This window comes from Alexandromys fortis, unplaced genomic scaffold, assembly GCF_014885135.2.
Source record: "Alexandromys fortis isolate MF-2015 unplaced genomic scaffold, M_Fortis_MF-2015_v1.1 scaffold_205, whole genome shotgun sequence".
In the NCBI taxonomy this organism is placed as follows: domain Eukaryota; kingdom Metazoa; phylum Chordata; class Mammalia; order Rodentia; family Cricetidae; genus Alexandromys; species Alexandromys fortis.
The window spans coordinates 2,048,179-2,059,246 of NW_026068107.1; the positions used below are offsets into that span (position 1 = coordinate 2,048,179).

At 37.9% G+C, this 11,068-nt stretch overlaps 1 protein-coding gene across 1 annotated transcript in view; it reads left to right on the plus strand.

The window, feature by feature from the left end:
- The window catches only part of Il1rapl2 (interleukin 1 receptor accessory protein like 2), a 634,164-nt gene that overhangs the window by 392,025 nt on the left and 231,071 nt on the right, over positions 1 to 11,068 (plus strand). The window lies entirely within an intron of this gene.

Sequence of the window (11,068 nt, forward strand, 5' to 3'; positions counted from 1 at the left end):
GATGAAGAAAGTATGGAATATATACATATTAGAGTACTACTCAGCAGTAAAAAACAAGGACTTCTTGAAGTTTGCAGGCAAATGGATGGAAATAGAAAACACTATCCTGAGTGAGGTAAGCCAGACCCAAAAAGAGGAACATGGGATGTACTCACTCATATTTGTTTTCTAGCCATAAACAAAGGACATTGAGCCTATAATTCGTGATCCTAGAGAAGCTTAATAAGGAGAACCCAAAGAAAAACATATAGGCATCCTCTGGAATATTAACCTTCATCAGGTGATGAAAGGAGACAGAGACAGAGACCCACATTGCAGCACTGGACTGACACCTCAAGGTCCAAATCAGGAGCAGAACGAGAGAGAGCAAGAGCAAGGAACTCGGGACCGCGAGGGGTGCACCCACACACTGAGACAATGGGGATGTTCTATGGGAACTCACCAAGGCCAGCTGGCCTGGATCTGAAAAAGCCTGGGATAAAACCGAACTTGCTGAACATAGTAGACAATGAGGACTACTGAGAAGTCAAGAACAATGGCAATGGGTTTTTTGATCCTACTGCACGTATTGGCTTTGTGGGAGCCTAGGCAGTTTGAATGCTCACCTAACTAGACCTGGATGGAGGTGGGTGGTCCTTGGAATTCCCACAGTGCAGAGAACCCTGATTGCTCTTTGAGCTGACTAGGGAGTGGGACTTGATTGGGGGAGGGGGAGGGAAATGGGAGGCGGTGGTGGGAAAGAGACAGAAATCTTTAATAAATAAATAAAAAGAAATGGTAACTCTCAGTGATATTTCATTTGTATTTTAATAAATAAAGCTTGCCTGAATTTCAGAGAGTAAAACAACCACACTTACAGACCAGGCAGTGGTGACACATACTAGTTTGCCACAGAAACCAGGTGGTAGTGGTGCACACCTTTAATCCCAGCTCTAGAGAGAAATATAAAATGGGAGGAGACAGTTCTCACTGACAGTCTCATTCTGGGACTCCAGGAGCCAAGATCACCATTTGAACTGAGGTAGAGGTAAAAGCCTGGTGTTGACTGCTTTGCTTTTCTGACCTTCAGATTGAACCCCAATTTCTGTCTCTGGGTTTTTATTAATCGTGCTACATTTTAACTATTTTTAGTTCTGACTTGGTTTAATGATTAGTAATTTTGAGCATCATTAGGTGCTGAGTGGTCATTTGTATATATTCTTTGAATAAATGTCTGTTCAATTCCTTTGTTTGTTTATAAATAAGATTGTGTGGTCTTGTCATTGTCAAATTTTGATTATTTTTATATTGTGGATATTGATTCTTCCCCGCCACCGCCTCCCATTTCTCTCCCCCTCCCCCAGTCAAGTCCCACTCCCTTGTTAGCCCAAAGAGCAATCAAGTTTCCCTGCCCTCTGGGAAGTCCAAGGACCACCCACCTCCATCCAGGTCTAGTAAGGTGAGCATCCAAACTGCCTAGGCTCCCACAAAGCCAGTTCATGCAGTAGGGTCAAAAAACCCATTCCCATTGTTCTTGAGTTCTCAGTATTCCTGTTGTCTTTTGAGACTGTTTTTATTCTTTGTAACTGGTTAAGAATTCATGCGAATTTTAGAGATTGTTTTGATTTTTTGTTATTGGTTGAGAGTTCATGTGAATTTTAGGAAAGTTTTTATGTAAAAATCCTATTGGGATCTTGATAGAGAGTTTATTGAAGTCATGGATTGCTTTGGGTATTAGTGGTATCTTAACAATATATGCCATCAAACCCATGAGTGTGGCCTGCCTTTCAGTAGTTTGTGTTGGTAGGTCTAACTGTATTTTCTAATTTTCAGTGTTCAATGTTTTTACTTATTTGATTATATTTTAAAATATTTAATTATTTGTAATATATATAATAATTATAGTTTTGTACTGCTTTTTTCTTGGATTATATATTGCTCATGATCATAAATTCAACTGCTATTTTGGCATTATTCTGTCTGATTCACGGAATCTTTACCTAAGTATACATCTCTGAATTTGACACACCTGATCTATTGGCTGTTTTAGTAATTTCAGAAGCCATTACTTCATGTTTCCGTATAGTCTGTCCTCCACATACTTAAAAAAAATACTGTGGTGTTCATCAACATAGATTTAACTGGTCTGTTTTTGAACTTCATATAATAGGATCAAACAATACACACCCAATGGTCAATATGTTTGTTTTAGGGAAGAGCAATTTATTGGTTACTTATATTTTGTTAAATAAATATTCCAAGGATTTAGTAGCCATGCAGAAATTTGAGACAAGGTCCATGTCGTGAAGGAACTTAAGATTTAGTTAAAGAAGGGACAATCACTTGATGAGGCAGTCACACACAAGCTAGATGCAAACACAACTGGAATGACTGGTTTGGGACAATGACACAAGGATTTAATGGTCCTGAAAGGTTTTTTTCAGGAAGTAAGATGAAAAAGACAGGATGGTTAGTCAGGTCAATGGAAATGACTATGCAATTATATGGACACGGTGATTTTTAACCAGCTACTAGAGACAGAATCAGAGCTGGGTAACATGCTGGACAGCGATTGCTAGATATATGTTGTATTTAATGTACCTTTGATGTATTCTTATTATATGTAGATTAATACTGCATTATTTTTAGCCATTCCATAGATCATATTAAAAACTGTCTATCTCCCTGAGGATATTTTGGGTTATTTTAAAATTTTGTTTTCTCTAAATGAAGTCAGCCTAATCATGCTTGTTAAGGTGTCTGCTAACCATACTTACTCATTTCTATTAGATATCTCTCAGGAGTAAAATCACAATGACACACACTTTTGTGCTTTCAAATGAGCTCCTGGGCCTTTTGCCACCATGAGTGTATAATCTCTCCATGACTGCTTTGTCATTTTAGTAGCTCTATGTGTGTATTATATTTCATATTCACGTGTTATTTCTCTCATCACAAATGAGATGTATTATCTTCTTGTTGCTCATGAAGGTCAGTTCTTTGGTAAAGTGCTTCTTCACAACCTTGAAAAATTTTCAAAACTGTTTCTATGTTCATTCTTGAATTTTGGGAGGTCTTTACATATTCTGAAAAAGAGGTGTGTAGGTAGAGATGGAGGAAAAGAGAAGAAAGGGAAAGAAATCATTTCCCTAGGTCTGTCACTCTTCTTTTCAAACAGTTAGTCATATTGTGTCATGAGATGTTTTAAACTTTTCTGAAGCTCATATTAATCTTTTTCTGCTACAGTTTTTTTTTTCATCTTGGCCAGGGATGTGTACTTTAAGTTTATCTTTTTGCACTTTTGTAATATGTCCTTCATTTTTTACATTTCTTTATTTGGGGGGGGGGACATAATGTTCTGGACTTACTGTATATTTTCCTTGTTCCAGCCCCAGAAGCTGTGGTTCATTTGAACATGATAGTATTTTGAAACTATTGTTATTAAAACATTAACAATTAACTTCTTAGCAGACAAGTAAATTCACAATGAAAATTGTAATTCGAATCTAACAACACTGATTCCTTCCTCTTTTCATTCTGTTTCTTGCATACATCTCCCTTCACACAAATTATGACCCCAGACTTCATAAGGAAACAACGTATGGATTTATTTGTTTTGGAATGTCTCTATGTATAATGTATAATGTATATCAGTAACAAGCCTTTAATTATGCTAGAATATCTTTGTTGTTAATTTTGCCCTTCAAATACATCTAGAGTGCTTAGTCAGAGTAACCTTCTCAATATGTACTTTTTAAAGTTGGTTGCAATTAGACATTTTATTTCTCTTTATATTCAATCTTTAATACATATTTAATTTAAATTTATGTACTTAATGCTTGCGAGAACTTGCATGTCATGACACGTCTGTGGAAGTCAGAGGGAATTTTTCAGGTCTTGAACCCCAGACTTCAGCTTTGGCAGCATACACCTTTACCCACCAAGACATCTTACCAATTCTAAATTCAATTTTAAAAATCCTCCACTTTTTTTTTTTTTCGAGACAGGGTTTCTCTGTAGCTTTGATGCCCGTCCCAGAACTAGCTCTTGTAGATCAGGCTGGCCTCGAACTCCCAGAGATCTGCCTGCCTCTGCCTCTGCCTCTGCCTCCAGAGTGCTGGGATTAAAGGTGTGCACCACCACCGCCTGACTTCTCCATTCTTTTGAAAATATATATTTGTATATGTGAATATTGTATGAAATTAAATGATATGTCAAAAAGTAAATTCATGCTGGATGGTAGTGGCATGTATGTTTTTTTTTTTTTTATTCCAGCAAAGGCAGACTGATTTCTGAGTTCCTCATGCTCTCCTCCAAACTTGGTAAAAAAAGAATTCATTTATTTTTGCTTTTTTAGTCATCTTATGTTTGGAATAGTAAAAGCATACTTTCAAATTTTTCTCTTTCCTACTTCTCATCTTTCAAGGAAAATATCTATATGAATTCTAAAGATAACATATGTTATCTTTTTTATCTTTTTCACTTGTCGATACATTCTAGAAAATAACATATTTTAAGTTCATGCCTTATAGATCATCTCATTTTTAAATATTTTTTATTTTAAAAAATATAGATTTGTAATCATTGAACTCGAATATCCTGTGCATCTAATTTCTCAGCCCTCCCTCAAGATTAACATTTTACACGTTTGTAAAATAACAATCCCCCAAAATGTAATATTATAATAACACATAGAGTTAGTATTATTTAATCAGTTATTATGTGTTGTTCTGTATATATTTTTAGTTCTAAACACATGTAAGATATTCAAGCATAGCATAGAGCTACAATAACTCCTAGTGTTCTCTTGATAGCATTATTCCCTGCCATATACCACTGTCCCAAATAAACCCCTTGACCTGCTCTTTGTGTTTATAATTATTTTCAAAAATGCCAAATAAGTCAAGTTATTAAATTTGTGGGTATACCATTGAAATTGGTGTTTCTTCTTTGTATGTGTGTAGGGGTATGGGTATAAGGGTGGTGGGGTGGGGCAAGTAGCCCAAAGGCCAAATTCATATGTCTTCTTTTATTCTTCACTAACATTTATTTTTGAGACTGGTTCACTCACTTATCTTCCACTGATTCAATTCGACTGTCTGGCAGAGGAAACCCCTAGAGTCCTTTGTTTCTATCTCCCCAGAGCTGAGGTTACAGATATATCCCACCATACTTTTTATGTGGGTGCTGAGAATCTAAATTCATATTCCCATGGTTGTGTCACAAATACTTCCCCAATGAGTCATATCCTTGGCCCAAGACTGGAAATTTTTCCTTTTATTTATTTTAATTGAAAAGTAGAATTTTTTTTTATATAATATAGTCCCATGATGGTACCCCTCCCCCAAACCCAAGACGTCCTCACCCACCTGAATCCACATCCTTTCTTTCATTAAAACACAAACAGGCATGTAAAATAATAATAGTAATAATAAGATAAAATAAAACATTCCTAACAGTGGGAGCTAGGGCTTCCTCTCTTTTGACTACTTGTGTGACCCTTCTCCTACAGATTACCTTTTTCAGCCTTGATGTGATGGTGTGTGGCTGGTCTTATGGTAGCTCGTTATGCAAGGTTTGGTAGATATCCCTGGGAGGCCTGCTTTTTTTCTGAGGGTAGGCAGAGGGGGCTTGAATCTATGAGAGAGACGAGGTACAGGGAGATACTAAAGGAAAGAGAGAGAGGGTGAACTGCAATCAGAATGTACTGTATGGAAGAAGAAAAATATTTTTAAAAAGAAAAAAGAATGTAATCAATGTACAATCTCACCATGTGTATTTTTATAATACAAAAGTAAATAAGGTACCTGTAATTTTAAAAGTAATTTGACTATGTATTGGAAATGGAAAAAGATAAAAACAAGCAAGACAGAATAAGGCAAAACAAAGAAAAAATAAAGAGCCAAAAGAAAGCACAAGAAACACATACATACTGAGACACATTTGTGCAGACAGAAAATCAACAAAAGCAAGATGGGAAGCCATAATATATAGTCAAAGATCTATAAGGTTAAAAAAAACTCAAAGCATTGTGAGAACAAAAATAACTCCAAAAAATCCCACTGAGTTTGTTTTGTGTTGGCCATCTACTTCTGAGCATGGGGCCTGCCCTTCACTGTAGTTTATATAGCGAGTGAGACGCTGTTGAAGAAGACTGATCTTTGCCTTTTGCGTGCTTTGCAACTGGAGATAGCTTTGGGGTTAGAGGTAATGGCTTGTGTCTACTTTCTCTCTCAGCCCTGGGACCCCATCTGGTCTGGCTATGCCGCCACAGTTTATGAGTGTGTATGTGTGTGTGCTGGTTTGCATTGCTGTTTTCCGTCTCCACTGGCATTTACAAATTTTCTGCCTCATCATCTGCAGAGTTCCTTGAGTCCTGAGGGGAGGGATTTGATGGAGAAATCCCATTTAGGACGAAGACTGTAGAATACAGTTGAAGTGTTTGTCTCTGTATTCATTCCCATACATTGCAGAAGGAAGCTTCATTGATGAGAGCTGAGCAAGGTACTGATCTATGAGTAGAACAGAATGTCTTTATGAGTCATTGTATTGCTATATTCTGATACACACCCTTTCCAGCCTCAGGTTCTTTTTTTTTTTTTCATTTTTGAGACAGGGTTTCTCCGTAGCTTTTTGGTTCCTGTCCTGGAACTAGCTCTTGTAGACCAGGCTGGCCTCGAACTCAGAGATCCGCCTGCCTCTGCCTCCCGAGTGCTGGGATTAAAGGCGTGTGCCACCACCCTGCCAGCCTCAGGTTCTTGGCCACATGAGAAACATTGGCATGGGTTCCATCTCATGGAATGGACTTTAATTTCAATCAAGTATTTATTAGTAATTCCCACAACTTTGGTGTCAGTATTGCACAAGTGTATCTTGCAAGCGGCTCACCATTGGTCTGCTTCTCCTCTCACTTAAGCTTCACTCTCTTAGTAATCTCATTTCTCTGATGACTTGGATGATCCTATTGTCCTGGACATGCACAATGAACAGATATGTTTATTTTTAAGTGTAAATTAAGTCTTACTTACTTAAGTCTGCTGCTTTAGTTCTTAAGTTAATTCCTAGTGAGCTTAGAGAAAAGGCTAACGTTCCTTTCATGTCTCCAGCATTACTTCATACCCCTCTTAGCATTCAGTAAATTTAATCTGTCATCAATTTTATTTCACGTCTTTGACTATACCAAAGCCTTTCCTATCTCAATGCCTTTGCCTGGAGTTTCATTGTTCACACTGCTTACCTTGTCTTCAGTTAAATGTAAACTGCTTAGTTAGACTTTTGCAGACTGTTTTACTTAAAATGAGGCTCTTCCTTCTTGCTCTACATTATTCTGAATGGTCATGGTTTTCATATCACTAAGTAAAAGTCTTCTTTGATTTATTTAAATGGTTTTCCATGACTCTCCTACCACAACATATGACCTGTGAGATTCAGGACTTTATCAGTCTTTTTACTGTTTAACTCCAGGCCTGGGCAACATATCTTACATTTATCCCATACTCAAATATTTATTGGATGAATTGATTATGGAACAAATCAATGCCCATAGAACTAAGTACTTTTAGTCCGAAAAGCTTTGAATATCACGCCAAGACTGTTAAACTTCATCTTGTGAAATGCGAATGTAAAGTGAGGTAACTGCTAAAGCAGAGGTAAGACTTTAAGCACTCTGCAAAAATCCAAGAGAAATAGATTTGTTGTGGCTAGAGGAAAATCAGGAAGGTGTAGGGATGAGATCATAACTGAAGTAGACTTTCAAAGACAAATCAGACTTACACATGCAGAGATAAGAGACTAAGTGGGAAAGTCTAGACTTTATCCTTTAATAAAGGAAGCATTCCAGTAAGTTTGGGGCATGAAGCATGCAGCATGCTTAGGGAGAAGTAAATCTTGTTTTTTTTTTAATTTTTATTTATTTATTTATTAAAGATTTCTGTCTCTTCCCCACCGCCGCCTCCCCTTTCCCTCCCCCTCCCTCAATCAAGTCCCCCTCCCTCGTCAGCCCAAAGAGCAATCAGGGTTCCCTGCCCTGTGGGAAGTCCAAGGACCACCCACCTCCATCCAGGTCTACTAACGTGAGCATCCAAACTGCCTAGGCTCCCACAAAGCCAATACGTGCAGTAGGATCAAAAACCCATTGCCATTGTTCTTGAGGTCTCAGTAGTCCTCATTGTCCACTATGTTCAGCGAGACCGGTTTTAACCCGGGCTTTTTCAGACCCAGGCCAGCTGGCCTTGGTGAGTTCACGATAGAACATCCCCCTTGTCTCAGTGTATGGGTGCACCCCTCGCGGTCCTGAGTTCCTTGCTTGTGCTCTCTCTCCTTCTGCTTCTGATTTGGACCTTGAGATTTCAGTCCGGTGCTCCATTGTGGGTCTCTGTCTCTGTCTCCTTTCATCGCCTGATGAAGATTAATATTCAGGAGGAAGCCTATATGATTTTCTTTGGGTTCTCCTTCTTATTTAGCTTCTCTAAGAACCCGAATTATAGGCTCAATGTCCTTTATTTATGGCTAGAAACCAAATATGAGTGAGTATATAAAGAACTCAAGAAACTAGACAGTAAAAGGCTAATCAACCCAATTATAAAATGGGGCACTGAGAAGTAAATCTTGAAAAAATAATTGGAACAGATTGCTGAGATCACTGAATGCTGAGCTGTGTCATGTCTTATATAGGAAGGGAATGTGAGAAAGTGTCAACTATTCCTTTATGTTGTCTTGCAAAATTTCTTTTGAGTCTCTCTTCTACTCTCCACTACTTGCTGCTCCTAGGCTCTAACCACAATTTTCCATACCTGAACAATTCAAACAGCTTCCTAGTTAGTCCTTCTCTCTACCTCCATTTCTCAACCTTATTTTTCCGTCTACACCTTAATTTTTAAATCACAGTTCTTATAATACTATATCCTCCATCAAAATCCTTAAGCCATTTTGTTACCCATAGTACAAAATCCAAACTCCATTGCAAGACAGTTCAAGTTCCCTAAATCCAAACATATTAAGTTGCCACTGTTAAACTACACACACACACACACACACACACACACACACACACACACACACACAAATTTATTGGTAAGAGAAACTTGTGTAAAACTCTGAGAAATATTTGGAACATTGACCTCTGTATAAGTAAACATGGAATCATGCCACAATTCCTTATGCAAATAAGTTTCCAAGGAAGTGACCCGGCATCTTCTCTCATCTAAACCCAGTGAAAACAGTGAGCTCAACTTGAAAAGTTCAGTCAATCAACTACTAAGTCTTGAATATATAATGTGTTTCAACCCTGTTAGCAGTTGGAGAAGAAAACTCTGCAATCATTTAAGATAGTCACGTCTCAGAAGTAATACATGAAGTAAACTAAAACATTGTTTGAATGATTGTTGTGACATTCCAACAAAAATTCCTCTGGTTTTTACTTATATCCACTCAATAGTTATCTTCTCCAGAGCTCAGCAAAAGTCACTGAAAGTAAGAAATTCTAGGTTTATTAACAAATCATTCTCTAGATGGCATTGATGTTCATATTGACCTATGTAGACAGCTGAGGCTCTGAACTTTCCAGCATAACCTGCTGACATTTGAAGACATCAAATACTAAAGACTAAACCTCTTTTCTGACTTCAATGCAGGCGAAAAGCTTAACTTTCAGTCCTATGATTCATCTTGTGTCATTTCTAATGCTTGTTGCAGTGCTACAATTCATTCTCAATTGACCCCAGCTACTGCTGTGGTTTGAGGGTCTTATCTAGAAAATCCTTGCAGTTCCAGTGTTATATATCAGTTTCTCCTAGTATCTTCAAAATGTCAGGCCCTACGTTTAAAGTATTTGTTTCTTTTTAGTTCTTTTTGTTAACTATTAGAGCTAGAAATCTAACTTTACTGTTCTGTTTGTGATAGACATTCCCAGTTTTCAAAGCACCATTTATTGAATACACTGTCTTTTTCCAAAAATATTTATTTTAACCATGGATGTCATGATGTTGTCATGCTAGGTGTAGTTTACTGCTGGAATTCCTTTTTTATATTCCATTAGTCTATATGACACTTTTGATTTTCATACCACACTGTTTCCATTACTTTAGCTTTCTTGTATATTTTGAAGGCACGCACTATAATACCTCTACTTTATTGTTGTCTGGAGGATATCTTTGGATTTTTAGAGTTTATTATGTTCATAAAAATTATGGGATTATTTTCTCTTTGTTTTATAAAGAAAATACATTAAATCTGTAAATAACTTTAGACAGTAAGACATTGTTGTGGTTTGAATGAGAAATGGCCCCTGGAAGCACATATATTGGTCTCCAAATAGTGATATTGTTTGGCGAGGTGATGGAACATTTAGCATGTGGGGACTTGCTAAAGTAAGTAAATCAATAAGGCAGGATCTGATCATTTATAGTCCTGCCCCACTTCTAGTTTACTTTCTTACCTTCCTGTATATTACTAAGATATAATCTCACAGCTTTCTATTTCTGCCACCAGGATGGACTCTTGCCCTTGGGAACCTTAAGTCAAATATAATTCTTCCTTTGCTAACTTTTTTTTTTTCTTAGAGTTTTCTCATAAGCACTCAGAATTTCCTCTCAATTTCATTCATAGATCTTTTTTTTTATTGAGAATAGGAAAAAAAGTTTCCGCCTCCTCCCAGCCTCCCATTTCCCTCCCCCTCCTCCCACACTTCTCCCCCTCCCCCACTCCTCTCTCCCTCCCTCTCCAGTCCAAAGAGCAGTCAGGGTTCCCTGCCCTGTGGAAAGTCCAAGGTTATCCCCCCTCCGTCTATGTCTAAAAAGGTGAACATCCAAACTGGCTAGGCTCCCACAAAGCCAGAACATGAAGTACGATCAAAATCCCATGCCATTGTCCTTGGCTTCTCATCAGCCCTCATTGTTCGCCATGATCAGAGAGTCCTGTTTTATCCCATGCTTTTTCAGTCACAGTCCAGCTGGCCTTGGTGAGCTCCCAATAGATCAGCCCCACTGTCTCAGTGGGTAAGTGCACCCCTCGTGGTCCTGACATCCTTGCTCATATTCTACCTCCTTCTGCTCCTCATTGGGACCTTGGGAGCTCAGTCCAGTGCTCCAGT